We start from the raw sequence: 16641 nt of genomic DNA, 5'->3' as shown, positions 1-16641 counted from the left end.
AACATTTACTCAAAAAGGTAGCACATATTTAACAGGCTAAGCTCACGTTCTGTGTCTTGATACTGCAATGATTTTCGAATAGAGTGGTGTTGTCTTATTTATAAGACTATCAGTAGACATTTGTGTAACAAGAACAGTTCACCATCTTTTAAGGAGCAGTTGAGTGATTCACGTAGAGATCAGTGCCCTGAAGACGCATTTCTCAATAGAGTAAGGCATTTAAATCTCTTCCAACTACAGTATGTATGTTGATTATTTGCAGCTGCCAGGGACGCATAGGACAATATTTGTTCACTAAGCTCCCTCGGATGGTATGGTAGCTAAAGCAGCAGTTGTAAATTTGACTGGGAGTTGTGTGCTGTCCTTAGGTTAGTTAGGTTTAAGTAGTTCTAAGTTCTAGGTGACTGATGACCATAAATGTTAAGTCCCATAGTGCTCAGAGCCATTTGTAAATTTATTCTAAACTACTGTTTGTTAATACAATACAATACACATAACTACTTCGTGTAGCCCTTTCGAGCAACAAATCTAGAACCAGCTATTATTTTTTACAGCCAGATTACCGGATGCTAGTAGAATTTAGCACTGCCAGGCGTTTTCTGAAGGCATTGGCAAATACGAGTGAAATGCAGTCTTAAATGAAATAAAACTAAATCAAACCAATTATGTTGTTGGGGGCCTAGTCATCTCATTACAATGTGCATCGCATAAACAATGACAGCTTCACATATACATTATAGAACAGAGTACATACAATCTATTCGCAACAGCCTTTATAAATCACTTTTCCAATATGCATCTTATCAAATTTTTTGTAAACATATATATTGCAAAAAATGGCGATGATCACAGTTTTCCCAAGAAGCACAAAACTTCACAACGCAGGGACTGGCACAGAACACAAAAGTCGTATATGCATCGGATAAAGAACACTTATGTTGAACATCCAAATGAATGATTCCTTCCTGATCACGATATTCACTGACTCGATTGTCTCAAACGTAAACATTGAAGTGAAAGATACAGGCTGACAATTAGTGAAGTATGTGAAATAAAATCGTCAAGACTTCTGAACGGTTTGCGTTAGAACGAACAAACTGCACGGTTGGCCCAGAGCATGATGGGAATTAGTATGTGAATATGGTTTGGTTGAGCGACGATGCCCACTTTCATTCGGATGGGTTCGTCAATAAGCAAAATTGGCGCGTTTGGGGGCCTGAGGTTCTGCATTTTGCGATCGAGAAGTCTCTTCACTTCAACAGGTGACTGTATGGTGTGCAATGTCCAGTCACAGAATAATCGGTGCGATATTCCTTGAGGGCACGGTGACTACCGAACGGTACGTGAAGGTTTTGGAAGATGATTTCATCCCAAGTGGCCTATATTTCGACAAGATGTGGTACCTGCAAGACGGAGCTCGACCCCATCGAAGCAGGGGAGTAACTAGTGTCCTGGAGGAGCACTTTGGGGACTGCACACTGGCTCTGGGGTACCCAGAGGTCGCCGGCATGGGCCTCGGTTGGCTGCCATATTCTCCGGATCTGAACACATGCGACTCCTTTTTGAGGGTCTATGTTAAAGACCAGGTGTACAGCAATATCGTAAGAAGCATTGCTAAGCTGAAAACAGCCATTCAGGAGGTCGTCGACAGCATCGATGTTCCGACACTTCAGCGGGTCATGCAAAATTTCGATATTCTTCTTCACCACATCATTGCCAGTGATGGCAGGGTTACCGAACATGTCATATCCTAAATATGAATATCTGTAGTGACGTTTATATGTTGGATGCAGTGTGTGCAGGCCGTAGTTTGTAACTAATTTACGTTTTCTCATATAGCTCAATAATTGTCAAGCTATGCGTAGGGCACAGAGTGCTACTGTGGATCTGGATGGCAATAGCACAGGGAAATATACTGTCATCAAATTGAGTCCTGTAAATAGGTATCATGCACTTAAACATTATAATTATTTATGAAACATCTGGCACTACTGACATGCATGTATGACGGGAACGATAAGAAAATGCAATGCGCTGCATCGTCTCTGATACGTATGTGTTGAGGTCAGCTTCTCGGAAGTGCTGTGAACATATTTTGCTATATTTTATTGGTTCCCGGTATTTTCGCCGTAGTGTCTCGATCCCCAAGTTTTTCCTTGCGCTGTGCTTCGGAATAAAAGTTTGAAGTCGGTGAGTATAGCCACTGAAACATACAACCCATATTCAAACAAAAAGTGTTAGTTTAGCTAAAATATTTATCCATGGAAAGTAACAGGGTATTCCCCCTTCTGTAGGTAACATAAGTAACATTTTTATCAAAAATTTACGTTATTTCGATGAATAACACAGCAATTTGCACCCTCTTTAATCGCAATCTTTTGGTCTCCCCCATACGGCAGAGTGCCTTAGTCGCTGGCTACACGTGTACGATGTAAAGATACTCGTATTTCCATTTCCTTGCTTTCAGTGTAAGTCACATATATCTTCTATCTGATAATGTCGCAATGCTCGCTTTATGTAGACACAAATTAAAATGTTCGCTGCGGACAGGATTCGAACCTGTGCGGGTAGAACCCATTGGATTTCAAGTCCAACTCCTTAACCGCTCGGACACCGCAGCCGACACAGCGGAAGGACTACGCAATCGCTTACAAGGGGACACCCTGCGTTCTGCTGTTACCGATATGTCGATAGTTAGTGACGGGAGATCACTTGTTTGTAGGCTAAAAGGTCAGGGCAATTGGTAATTTGAAATGTCATGAATGATAATATCTACTACAGCTGTAAAGTTATTTACTTATAAAAAGGAAAGCATAAACCAGTTTCAGTACGTGTGTCCCATCTTCAGGTGCATATTAGAACGTGGATCCCCAAAGGATGCATAACTGAGGTTCAAATAGGTTAAATTAGCTTAAAATTTTGCATTTGTGGTACACTATTTTTGCATATTTAAAGCTTAGTTATGCATCCTTGGTGGACTTACGTCTTAATATGCACCTGAAGATGGGACATAATATACAGAAACGGTGTTGTACTTTCCTTTTTAGAAATAAATAATTTCTACAATTGTAGCGGATTTTATCATTGATGATGAGAAACGGTTCTAGATGTCCCGCCAAGAGAAACGACTTTTAGAGATGGTTCAAATGGTTCAAATGGCTCTGAGCACTATGCGACTTAACTTCTGATGTCATCAGTCGCCTAGAACTTAAAACTAATTAAACCTAACTAACCTAAGGACATCACACACATCCATGCCCGAGGCAGGATTAGAACCTGCGACTGTAGCGCTCGCTCGGTTCCAGACTGCGGTGCCTAGAACCGCACGGCCACTCCGGCCGGTTTTTAGAGATGAGTATGTTGTAGACAACAAGGTTCTTAGAACTCCCAATCAACTGATTCAGTTAGAAATCCATTTTACATTCGTCACTGGTTTACAGTATGTGAAACATCATAGACGAAGAAGATTAAAAAAAAAAGCTTGAGGAGGATTCAGGACATAGAGACAACCGTAGAAACGGCGAGAGACTCGACGGCCCAGCGAACAGTCTTAAATCTGTTCTTTGTGTTGTTTCAGCCTCGCAGAGGAGAAATGCCTCGAAAGACGTTATAGATCGAGCGTACTCTTTTTGTACGTTTTCATGAGATAGCAAATCTGATGTTCGAAAAACAGATTTGCCGATAACATAAATATCATATATATTCTGGAAACGTGAATTGGACTGCAGGACCTCAGCTCACAGTCCACATTCATTACGTGTAAACGATCTACTTACCACATCTGAAACGTGATAGGTTCGTCAGGTTGGTACCTGCGTTTTTAGATGTTGGAGAATCTAGGCGAAGCGATTTTGTGTGTTGTGAAGCAAAAAATAAGTATTTGACTGACCAGCACATTGTTAGTTTTATTTGTTTCGTTGAAAAGCAGAACATTTTACATTTTACAGAAATGCAGACACATTTACTAAATTAGCAAAATTAAGCAGATTTCCTAAAAAAACATATTTGCACAGTAGATTGATTTGTAAAGTGCTAAGCACACTCCGTCTTTTAATTTCAAAGTCTCTCGTACGTAATGCCTGCTGACAAAACAATTCACTAAATCTGTTACACGTTTAGGAATGTATCTTTACTTATTTGGAAGTTTTCTTGTCATTTAGAGACTGCAGATTGTTGCATCAGTGATCATTTCGCGCTTTTTTTCACAACACACGTGATGAGGCAGTTGTCGCACACGCTAACGGACTGGGTAATAATTTTAAACACCTCTTTTTCAACAATTGCTCATCCTTCACTAACAACCGTAAGGGAAAAATGTACTCACTCTTTATTAAAAATGCGAAGGAATTGTGATAATCTTACTTCATCGTGCTGACGAATCCAGAACAGCTGATTTGGAATCATAAATGTGAATTAACCGACGCTTGGAAAACTGATATTTGATCTGGCTAGAGAAATCAGTTTAGGCTTAACATGTAAACACGTCAGTGAAAATCGGTTTCTGATATTCCATTATCGTTTTTAAACAATTATGTTGCGTCTACGAGTAGTGACATGTGATACTTTTCTTTAAACACCCCACCCTTTTTGCAGAGCTTTCTGTTACTAATGGGGGTCTGTTGACCGCTGCTGATTCAGCGCATCAAGTGGTGTGATTGTTCTTTGATATTTTAATCGGTATGACAACATACAGAGGCTGTACGCGAAGAGTTCTGGAGCCTTGTTCCTCCTCACGCTCAGCGTCTAACAGTTACCTGCATCAAACATACCATACGACTTATTAAACAGACGAATTCTTCCCTATGCCGTCTTCAACTTCCACCCTAAACTCCTTTTCTAGCCGATTCATTTCTATAAACAACTGCGAAAAATGTGAAAGGTTCACTTCACTTCTTTTATTTCTGGCATTTAAATTTGGCAATCTACTGTACATTTTCCATCTGGAAGCATTGAGTATAATGTAACACGGCTGATATTTGGGCAACATCTGCAGGAAACTTTATTATTTCGAAGCGATTCATGTAGTCTGGTGGCTACTTACGACTTATTAAAGAACAATACGCTCCGCATCTCATGTTTACCGTAGAAGCACAGAATTTCAAATCTACTTGTAAAATTCAAACCTACAACAACCGTTATTTTATTTCTGAGGCAGAATATCCGATACGACGTCAACCCATCAGAAGAAATTTATCGGCGTTGACGGCATGGAGCAAATGACGCGGAAAATGCTAGCGCCGCGTCGCTACGTTTTGTGGTAACTTTGGCCTTGTTGCACGCTGGTAAGCAAACAAGGCCATTCCAGTCTCCCTCAGCTATGCGAGACGGTTGCCCACTTACAAAACGATGGTGTAAATCGTGCTGGCGACAGAAACGAGGTTGTTGTTCTCGTCGCCACAAACTACCATATATAAAAAAGAGGAATCTCTGCTATTTCAAAGACAAACGATTTCCGACTGGCTTTATGCATGGTAAATACCACTGTTCTCTGTAGTAGATGGTCACAAACAATACTGTTGGTGTCTTGTAAGAATGCTATTCACTGGAACGCTAGTGAAATACATTTGACAGTAACGGCACATAGATAACTTTAACCTCGTGGTCACGCCAACCGCAGAGTCGTGTCTCGAAGACAGTAGATGCTGAAAAAGTGCACGGTGTCGGGTCCTGTAGTAAAAACCCGTTGCATGTTCGACGATTTATGTATAGCGCTATAATGTCGCGGATAACACCACTTTTTACCAATATTGTTCCATTTAACTGTATCTATGCGTAACTTGACAATGGTATCTAAGTCAGAAACTCGATAGAGATGTACCAATCAATCATAATTTTTGACAAAATTATTCTGCCTTGATGGTACTGTGCTTTTATTGCTTAACAAGATAGTAAACTGGTTTTGTTCGAGTTGCATAATGGTGTTGTCATTGGCAGCACGTACCACAGAGTTTCCTGTTAATAAAAATCACTTACGCACTCCCTTCGTGCTTTAGATATACTATTTTCCTATTATGCATGTGCGGAAATGTATTAAATGAACACATACTCCTCCTATCATTAAAGAGTGAAACAAATTAATAATGTGAAACAAATACTTATTAATTAGAAAAAAATCCTTTTACACGCCCTATATAATAGCTTCCGTAGTCTATGCAGACCTAGATGTTCTGAAAGTAAGGTTTCGTTCAAACATGAACATCATTTAGAGTTAGTTTATACAGTGTGCTGCGCAATTGTTAAGAGGAAAAAAGCTATAGACCCAGGGAAGAACGGGAGAAAATAATTTTCGTAATGCATAACTTTCTCAAATGACTTCGTATAAGAGCTTTGGCATCGAAAGACAGTAACTGGAGTCAGCGTGGTGTACCTAGTTTCAAATAACGATAGGGAACTGTTCGAGTAAGAGACGTCATTTATTACTGTCTAGTTCTTGTACTTCGGTTTGTCGGACATGATCCTGTATGTGTTATCTGTCTGCCAGACTACATCCATAAATGTTAACCATTCTTCTGTGGCTCTTGTCCTTGGCAGCTTAGCGCGCCTCCTGCGGTGTGTTCAACGAGCGTGTCACTACAAGTGCTATAGTACGTCCATCCCTTGTTTTATTTCCTCGAGAGCGCAAAGTGCTTGTTAGCATCCTTACTCTGACGCGTGGTACTTTATCCACTTGCTCTAGTGGATGTCTTAATAGTTCTTTTTCGCTTGCGATGCATATTAAGACATATATTTCGCAATCCAGTACAGGATTTGTATTATTTATGACGGCTCAGTTTCTGTTGGAAAGAAGCTTTAGTGATTAGTTCAGTTAAAACATTCTATTACAAGAGCTACGACAGTTATTAATTCAAGACCATATCTACAGATAGTCTACTGTAGAAACATAGTTTCATTTCCAAAGCTTTTCTCGTATGAAACAGCAGAAAGGAAAAAAGAAGACTGTTTTGCGTAGAGTTTTGCATAGCCCACGGTACTTCGTATCAACATTAGTAGTCTTTTTCGAAAATCGGTTCTCCGAATTTACATAATGGCGTTTATTGAAAACAAAGTCGTTTTTCTCCCGAGAATTTTCCTGTAAGCCCCGCGAACATCTCTGTCGTTTTGTAAGGAGCATACCAACCTGTTACGATCCTACAACCAAGCCTCTGATTTCGTCTGTGACAGGTGTCATGCCTATTTCGTAAATACTTTAAGCTGTTCTCACTAGTCTTCTTTGAGATTTCCTTTCAAGATGGTCTGCACCCGCCCAGAATTCTTATAACGAATCTGTCTTCTATTCGCCTTTCCCACTACAGACCTTAACACGTTCATCTCATTTCATATCCCTTATTATTATCCCTAACTATTTAAACGACTTGACATACTCTAGAAATTTTCCTCAATGCACACGAGGAACAGTCACTATCTTAATTAGCTGTTTATCATACTGCTATTCATTACAAATAGGTTCAAATGGCTCTGAGCACTATGGGACTTAACATCTATGGTCATCAGTCCCCTAGAACTTAGAACTACTTAAGCCTAACTAACCTAAGGACATCACACACATCCATGGCCGAGACAGGATTCGAACCTGCGATCTTAGCGGTCACGCGGTTCTAGACTGAAGCGCCTAGAACCGCACGGCCACACCGGCCGGCGCTATTCATTACAGTTTGAAGTCAAACGTATCCGTATTTCTCTTTCATGTTTCCAAATGGCATCAACCGATCTCCCATTACGTCATCGTTTGTTTTTAAATCTACGTCTATACTCTATAGCCATCACAAGGTGTCTGTACAACAGGATACACGGTGTACCCTAACCAGTACCACCTCTTTCTTAAAGCCTCCCCTCTCCCCCCCCCCCCCCCCCCCCGCCCCTTCCTTCCCACACATTCGCCGATCGTACGCAGGAAGATGTACTTTTGGACTTTTGGTTCCCTCTGTATTAGCACAAATTTTTGTAATTTTAGTGTTGTGTTCACTTCGCAATATGTGCATTGTAGTGACTACTATGTTTCTCGACTGTTATTGGAACATGGAGTCTTTGAAGTTTAAGTAATGCTCTTCACGATGCCTAACGTGTCTCTTGTGACGTCACCCTCAGCCGGTTAAAGGTCTCACGCTGACTAAACAAACCAGTGGCGAAACGTGCAGCTCTTCTTTGACCCTTCCGCCCCCCCCCCCTCTCTCTCTCTCTCTCTCTCTCTCTCTCTCTCTCTCCAATCCAACTTTACTTTGCAAGGATCCCAAATCGAAACTGCTTAAAGGAGGTTCGTGACGGCGACTTCGTTCCTGAGTACATTGCTTATACTAAGAAATTTATCAATCGAGTGAAAGGGTTTGGAATCAAGAATTCTTTCAATCTTTACTCGTCCACTGGAACAGCCTGTCAGGACGTTAAGAATTTGACGAGACACGTGAACTGTGCTAAACTTCGGTAGAGCGATAGAGCGATGTTCACATCAGACCAAGCCTGAGTGCTTCTACCTCTCAGAGCTTGAGACTCGGGAAGTATTCAAGTACAGTAATATTGCATGCGATCGAAAATTTGCCCAGTTGTGTTTGTAAAGTAACGAAAGACAGTTTTTTGATGAGATTAACTGGAATTTATTCGTTTGCGATTTCTTAGTTCTTACTGGAACACTACGCATATTTTTAGTCCTTACACGAAAGCTATGAGGAAAAGAGTAAGAAATAAGCCCCAGAACAGAACACAACGAATGCTGCATTGTAGCTACAAATATTATTGAAATAATTCTTTGAATTCTTTTTAATTGTTCGGTCATTTCAAGTGCGTCCTTGATGCAGTGCGTTGAAAAATGAATTTTGTGTTAACGGCAGTGAACACGATGAGAATGCCGTTGTATCACGTAAAGTAACCTCTGATGCGAAATGTTTAGCATTACAGAATCCAATCTGTAAATTCATCACACCGCAATTGTAACTCTTAAAATTATTATCATTTTCCCTCAGTGCCCATTTAAATGTATCCTTCAAAAAAAACCATAGAATTATCGTTATCATTGTCCACTTTATTCCTGTCTCTCTAGCTCTTCGTCTTTCAGTCCAATCCTTTAGTGTTATTCTTTAAGGCACAGGCTGGAGGAAATACGGTTTCTGTATAATAAAGGAAGCCGTGGCCAATCAAAATGAAGAAATTTAATGTTGGGAATTTACTTCATATTTTATGGTAACGGCGAGAAATGAACACAAAGTTAGTCCCGTTTTCTTTTAGACAAAAGTAAGCGAAAAAGCGACATCAATAAACAACGATACGTACAGTTTGTTTTGGCCCCGAAGGCTTCGATTGTACGGTTTTTTGTTTGGCACTGTTGACAGCATCAGCGACCTAGGACTTGTGACACTGTAGCTGCCCGGCTTGCATGTGTTACTGCAAATCAACCATGTGCAATATTTAAAGACGAACATCCCTAGAATGAAATTTCTCGAAATTTTGTTACTTCCATGTGTCATTTCTACCAAAGTACCTGATCGAGAAGAGGGAAGAAGCTGATAGCGATGCAAGACAGAGGAAGCCTTCTCTCATGTGTGTGTATGTCTACTTGCTTTAACCTGTCTCGACGGCTACTTACACACATCATTGTCTTGCTGCACATCTATGGCAATGTACTTTTCAAATAATATAAGTTTCGTTGGCCTCATTGTATAATAATATTAAATTTCAGTATTTCAGTTATTGATGTTCACGTATAAACATTAAGATAAGGTTGCAGAAAGTGACTGGAGACATCGAATCACCACGATTTCTGGAGAGCATCTATATCTACATCCATACTCCGTAAGCCACCTGATGGTGTGTGGCGGAGGGTACCTCGAGTAACTCTGCCGGTCCTCCCTTCTATTCCAGTCTCGTATTGTTCGTGGAAAGAAGGATTGTCGGTATGATTCTGCGTGGGCTCTAATCTCTCTGATTTTATCTTCATGGTCTCTTCGCGAGATATACGTAGGAGGGATCAATATACTGGTTGACTCTTCGGTGAAGGTATGTTCTCGAAACTTTAACAAAAGCCCGTACCGAACTACTGAGCGTCTCTCGTGCAGAGTCTTCCACTGTCATCTCCGTAACGCTTTCGCGATTACTAAATGATCCTGTAACGAAGCGCGCTGCCCTCCGTTGGATCTCCTCTATCTCTTGTATCAACCCTATCTGGTAAGGATCTCAGACTGCTGAACAGTATTCAAGCAGTGGGTGAACAAGCGTACTGTAACCTACTTCCTTTGTTTTCGAATTACATTTCCTTAGGATTCTTCCAATGAATCTCAGGTTGGCATCTGATTTACCGACGATCAGCTTTATATGATCATTCCATTTTAAATCACTCCTAATGCGTACTCCCAGATAATTTATGGAATTAACTGCTTCCAGGTGCTGACCTGCTATTCTGTAGCTAAATGATAAGGGATCTATCTTTCTATGTATTCGCAGCACATTACACTTGTCTACATTGAGATTCAGTTGCCATTCCCTGCACCATGCGTCAATTCGCTGCAGACCCTCTTGCATTTCAGTACAATTTTCCATTGTTACAACCTCTCGATACGCCACAGCATCATCTGCAAAAAGCCCCAGTGAACTTTCGATGTCATTCACAAGGTCATTTACGTATATTGTGAATAGCAACGGTCCTATGAAACTCCCCTGCGGCACACCTGAAATCACTCTTACTTCGGAAGACTTCACTCCATTGAGAATGACATGTTGCGTTCTGTTATCTAGGAACTCTTCAATCCAATCACACAATTGGTCTGATAGTCCATATGCTCTTACTTTGTTCATTAAACGACTGTGGGGGACTGTATCGAACGCCTTGCGGAAGTCAAGAAACACGGCATCTACCTGTGAACCCGTGTTTATGGCCCTCTGAGTCTCATGGACGAATAGCGCGAGCTGGGTTTCACACGACCGTCTTTTTCGAAACCCATGCTGATTCCTACAGAGTAGATTTCTAGTCTCCAGAAAAGTCATTAGCTCTAACATAATACGTGTTCCAAAATTCTACAACTGATCAACGTTAGAGATACAGGTCTATAGTTTTGCACATCTGTTCGACGTCCCTTCTTGAAATGGGGATGACCTGTGCCCTTTTCCAATCCTTTGGAATGCTACGCTTTTCTAGAGACCTACGGTACACCGCTGCAAGAAGGGGGGCAAGTTTCTTCGCGTACTCTGTGTAAAATCGAACTGGTATCCCATCAGGTCCAGCGGTCTTTCCTCTTTTGAGCGATTTTAATTGTTTCTCTATCCCTCTGTCGTCTATTTCGATATCTACCATTTTGTCATCTGTGCGACAATCTAGAGAAGGAACTACAGTGCAGTCTTCCTCTGTGAAACAGCTTTGGAAAAGACATTTAGTATTTCGGCCTTTAGTCTGTCATCCTCTGTTTCAGTATCATTTTGGTCACAGAGTGTCTGACTTTTGTTTTGATCCACCTACAGCTTTGACATAAGACGAAAATTTCTTAGGATTTTCTGCCAAGTCAGTACATAGAACTTTACTTTCTGATTGAACGCCTCTCGCATAGCCCTCCTCACACTACATTTCCTGTTGGCGAACAGCCAATACATATTTGTTCTCCACAAAGAAATTAGATAGCTACTGTAATGGTGCTAATAGCATCCCAACGAGAACGCCTCTGTTGGAATTTGTGTGTACCCTGGTGGGTCTCTTTAATCTTCTTTAAGATGTATCAAGGGCTCTCCCATCAGTTATTTGTAGAGTCACCTGCTAATATGTCAATAATAGAATACTGTGAAAATTTATTCAGAAACATCTATACAGGGTGTTACAAAAAGGTTTGGCCAAACTTTCAGGAAACATTCCTCACACACAAATAAAGAAAAGATGTTATGTGGACATGTGTCCGGAAACGCTTAATTTCCATGTTAGAGCTCATTTTAGTTTCGTCAGTATGTACTGTACTTCCTCGATTCACCGCCAGTTGGACCAATTGAAGGAAGGTAATGTTGACTTCGGTGTTTGTGTTGTCATGCGACTCATAGTTCTAAAGAGCTAGCATCAAGCACATCAGTACGTAGCATCAGCAGGTTAGTGTTCATCACGAACGTGGTTTTGCAGTCAGTGCAATGTTTACAAACGCGGAGTTGGCAGATGCCCATTTGATGTATGGATTAGCACGGGGCAATAGCCGTGGCGCGGTACGTTTGTATCGAGACAGACTTCCAGAACGAAGGTGTCCCGACAGGAAGACGTTCGAAGCAATTGATCGGCGTCTTAGGGAGCACGGAACATTCCAGCCTATGACTCGCGACTGGGGAAGACCTAGAACGACCAGGACACCTGCAATTGACGAGGCAATTCTTCGTGCAGTTGACGATAACCCTAATGTCAGCGTCAGAGAAGTTGCTGCTGTACAAGGTAACGTTGACCACGTCACTGTATGGAGAGTGCTACGGGAGAACCACTTGTTTCCGTACCATGTACAGCGTGTGCAGGCACTATCAGCAGCTGATTGGCCTCCACGGATACACTTCTGCGAATGGTTCATCCAAGACTGTGTCAATCCTCATTTCAGTGCAAATGTTCTCTTTACGGATGAGGCTTCATTCCAACGTGATCAAATTGTAAATTTTCACAATCAACATGTGTAGGCTGAGGAGAATCCGCACGCATCTGTCAATCTCGCCATCAACACAGATTTTCTGTGAACGTTTGGGCAGGCATTGTTGGTGATGTCTTGATTGGGCTCCATGTCCTTCCACCTACGTTCAATGGAGCACGTTATCATGATTTCATACGGGATACTCTACCTGTGCTGCTAGAACTTGTGCCTTTACAAGTACGACACAACATGTGGTTCATGCACCAAGGAGCTCCTGCACATTTCAGTCGAAGTGTTCGTACTCTTCTCAACAACAGATTCGGTGACCGATGGACTGGTAGAGGCGGACCAATTCCGTGGCCTCCACGCTCTCCTGACCTCTTTGTCTTTCATTTCTGAGGGCATTCGAAAGCTCTTGTCTACGCAGTCCCGGTACCAAATGCAGAGACTCTTCGTGCTCGTATTGTGGACGGCTGTGGTACAATACGCCATTCTCCAGGGCTGCATCAGCGCATCAGGGATTCCATGTGACGGAGGGTGGATGCATGTATCCTCGCTAACGGAGGACATTTTGAACATTTCCTGTAACAAAGTGTTTGAAGTCACGCTGGTACGTTCTGTTGCTGTGTGTTTTCATTCCATGATTAATGTGATTTGAAGAGAAGTAATAAAATGAGCTCTAACATGGAAAGTAAGCGTTTCCGGACACATGTCCACATAACATATTTTCTTTGTTTATGTGTGGGGAACTTTTCCTGAAAGTTTGGCCGTGCCTTTTTGTAACACCCTGTACACCCGTCGCTGTTGGCCACCGCCACACTCAGGAGGTAGTCGCAAAAAGTCCTCAGTCGAATTATTCAGTATATATTTCGGCACTCCTTGTGTTAAATATGACGTGAACCAACCATTTGTTAAGCCATCAATGTAGCCAATCCTCAGGCTTAAGGGACAAAGTGGCAGTGCTGTTGGCTACGAAAGCGTGACGTGTCGCGGCGGACATGAAAGGGAGAAGGGATCGGGGCGTGGCAGCGCGGGTCAAGAACCAGGGTCCCCAGAGCTGGCGGAGTCCCGGCCTGCACGTGCGCCCGGTCCCAGCTTTCCCTTTGGGAGGGCACCACCCCCGCTGTGTGGCCCCACGTGGGGGATCTGTCCCCTCACCAAAGGTCTCCGCACAACAGCTAGCTAGTCAATCTTCCGGTGCTGTTGTGGTCTTCAGTACGAAGAATGGTTGGATAATCTCTCCACGCCAATCAGTCCTGCAGAATTCTTCATCTCTGCACAATCCCCGCAATTCAAACCTGCTTACTGTATTCGAATCTTGGTCCCCCTCTATAATTATTACATCCCACACTTCCTCCTGTTATCAAACTGCTGATTCGTTGATGCATCAAAATCATCTTATCAACCGCCCCCTTCCTTTTGACAAGATGTGCCATAAATTTCTTATCTCCCCAGTTCGATTCAGCACCTCCTCCTCACTTATCCAATCTACCCATATAATATTCGCAATCCCTCTATAACAGCACGTTTCACGTCCTTCTGTTCTCTTGTTGTTTGAAATGTTTTGGCGTCCAAGAGCAACACATACATAATTCCTTCAGCATCACTTCATTTAATTCGTCTACGTTCCATTCCTGTGTTTTGCTGCGTCCTTGTTTATCTTATATTCTTCTTTCAAGACACTGTCCATTCCCTTCAACTGATCTTCCAATTTATATACCGTCTCTAACAGAACTACAGTGCCACGAACAACCACAAAAATTTATTTCTCGCTGAATTTTAATTCCGCTTAAAAAAAAATGTTTCAGATGGCTCTGAGTACTATCCGACTTGACTTATGAGAACTTAGAACTAATTAAACCTAACTAACCTAAGGACCTCACAAACATCCATGCCCGAGGCAGGATTCGAACATGCGACCGGAGCGGTCGCTCGGTTCCAGACTGTAGCGCCTAGAACCGCACGGCCACTCCGGCCGGCATTCCGCTTACAAATTTCCTATTGGTTTCCTTAACTATTTATCTAAAATAAAGATTGAACAACATCAGGGATAGGCTACAACTCAGTCTAAACCTCTTTTCAACTACTGTTTCCCTTTCATGTCCTTAGACTCCCATTGCTGCAGTTTTCTATCTGTTAAAGTTGTCAATAATCCTGCGTGATACTTCATCGCTCCGGAGCGTAAACTGACTTTCCCCGAGGTGAGCCTACGTAAATAATTGTCAGTATTTTGCAATCTAGCCGTTGAACTGATGATTTGACAATACTCACATCTGTTATCAGCCATCTTCTCTCGAAAAGGAACTATTACATTCCTCGTGAAATCACAGGCTATTTCACCTGTCTCTCACAACTTGCGTAACAACTGAAACAGTTTTATCATGATATCATCTGAATAGTTCTGAGAGAATGTTATCTGTTGTAGGTGCCTTGCTTCGACTTAATTAATTAGTATTCTGACGCAGTCCGCTGCTGAAGACAACCGAAACTGCCACCATCTCGGAAGGAAAGGAATGTCGGAATTAATCCATCAGCCAACGTCTAGAACTTCAGACATGGTGGGAAAATCTCCGAAATAGACTCGCAGGATGATGGGGGGAGGGGGGGGGATATGCCAAAGGTCGCTCTCTGATATAGTCGAAACTTGGCTGGGTGATAGGACGAAAATAAAGGGACTCCTATTCTGTAGTACAAGTTAATCGGTCATTAGAAACAAAGCTTATAATGACAACAAAATGTCTAAAGAGTAATATATATTCAGTCACAATCAACATACACGCATCTCTGTTAATGAATTGTTACAATAAAAGCATTTGTAGACTTAGATAAAGCTTTTTACAATGTTGACTGGAATACTCTCTTTCAAATTCTAAAGGTGGCAGGGGTAAAATACAGGGAGCGAAAGGCTATTTACAATCTGTGCAGAAACCAGATCGCAGTTGTAAGAGTCGGAGGATATGATAGGGAAGCAGTGGTTGAGAAGGGAGTGAGACAGGGTTGTAGCCTCTCCCCGATGTTATTCAATCTGTATATTGAGCAAGCAGTAAAGGAAACAAAAGAAAAATTCGGAGTAGGAATTAAAATCCACAGAAAAGAAATAAAAACTTTGAGGTTCGCCGATGACATTGTAATTCTTTCAGAGACAGCAAAGGACTTGGAAGAGCTGCTGAACGGAACGGACAGTGTCTTGAAAGGAGGGTATAAGATGAACATCAACAAAAGCAAAACGAGGATAATGAAATTTAGTGGAATTAAGTCGGGTGATGCTGAGGGAATTAGATTAGGAAATGAGACGCTTAAAGTAGTAAGTGAGATTTGCTATTTGGGGAGCAAAATAACTGATGATGGTCGAAGTAGAGAGGATATAAAATGTAGACTGCCAATGGCAAGGAAATCGTTTCTGAAGAAGAGAAATTTGTTGACATCGAGTATAGATTTAAGTGTCAGGAAGTCGTTTCTGAAAGTATTTGTATGGAGTGTAGCCATGTATGGAAGTGAAACATGGACGATAAACAGTTTGGACAAGAAGAGAATAGAAGCTTTCGAAATGTGGTGCTACAGAAGAATGCTGAAGATTAGATGGGTAGATCACATAACTAATGAGGAGATATTAAATAGAATTGGAGAGAAGATAAATTTGTGGCGCAACTTCACTAGAAGAAGGGGTCGGTTGGTAGGGCATATTCTGAGGCATCAAGGGATTACCAATTTGGTACTAGAGGGCAGCGTGGAGGGTAAAAATCGTAGAGGGAGACAAAGAGATGAATACAGATTCATAACGATGTAGGTTGCAGTAATTACTGGGTGGTGAAGAAGTTTGCACAGGATAAAGTAGCATGGAGATCTGCATCAAACCATAGTGTAGACTGAAGACCACAACAACATGTCTATGGAATGAACATTTCCACTCAGGCTTTTATAAAACGTCCTCCCAGACTGAAACTTTGTTCTAGAGCGAAATTTGAATCATATTGTGGGCGATATTCCAATCGACTGAGCTTGCTTGCTGCACTGCGGGGCCCGTTTGACAGTTTCATTCATTTTCCTACCCTTTTAAAAAGTCTTACAAACGCGTTAG

General features: G+C 41.8%; 1 protein-coding gene and 1 non-coding gene across 2 annotated transcripts in view; one reads left to right on the top strand and one right to left on the bottom strand.

Annotated features, from left to right (window-relative positions):
* LOC126267391 (papilin) overlaps positions 1–16641 on the top strand; it is a 1111154-nt gene that overhangs the window by 421123 nt on the left and 673390 nt on the right. The window lies entirely within an intron of this gene.
* Positions 2539–2620, bottom strand: Trnas-uga (transfer RNA serine (anticodon UGA)). The gene has a single exon. It is a non-coding gene; the product is annotated as a tRNA-Ser (tRNA).

This window comes from Schistocerca gregaria, chromosome 4, assembly GCF_023897955.1.
Source record: "Schistocerca gregaria isolate iqSchGreg1 chromosome 4, iqSchGreg1.2, whole genome shotgun sequence".
NCBI classification, from domain to species: Eukaryota; Metazoa; Arthropoda; class Insecta; order Orthoptera; family Acrididae; genus Schistocerca; species Schistocerca gregaria.
This window is presented reverse-complemented; position numbering and strand designations above follow the sequence as displayed.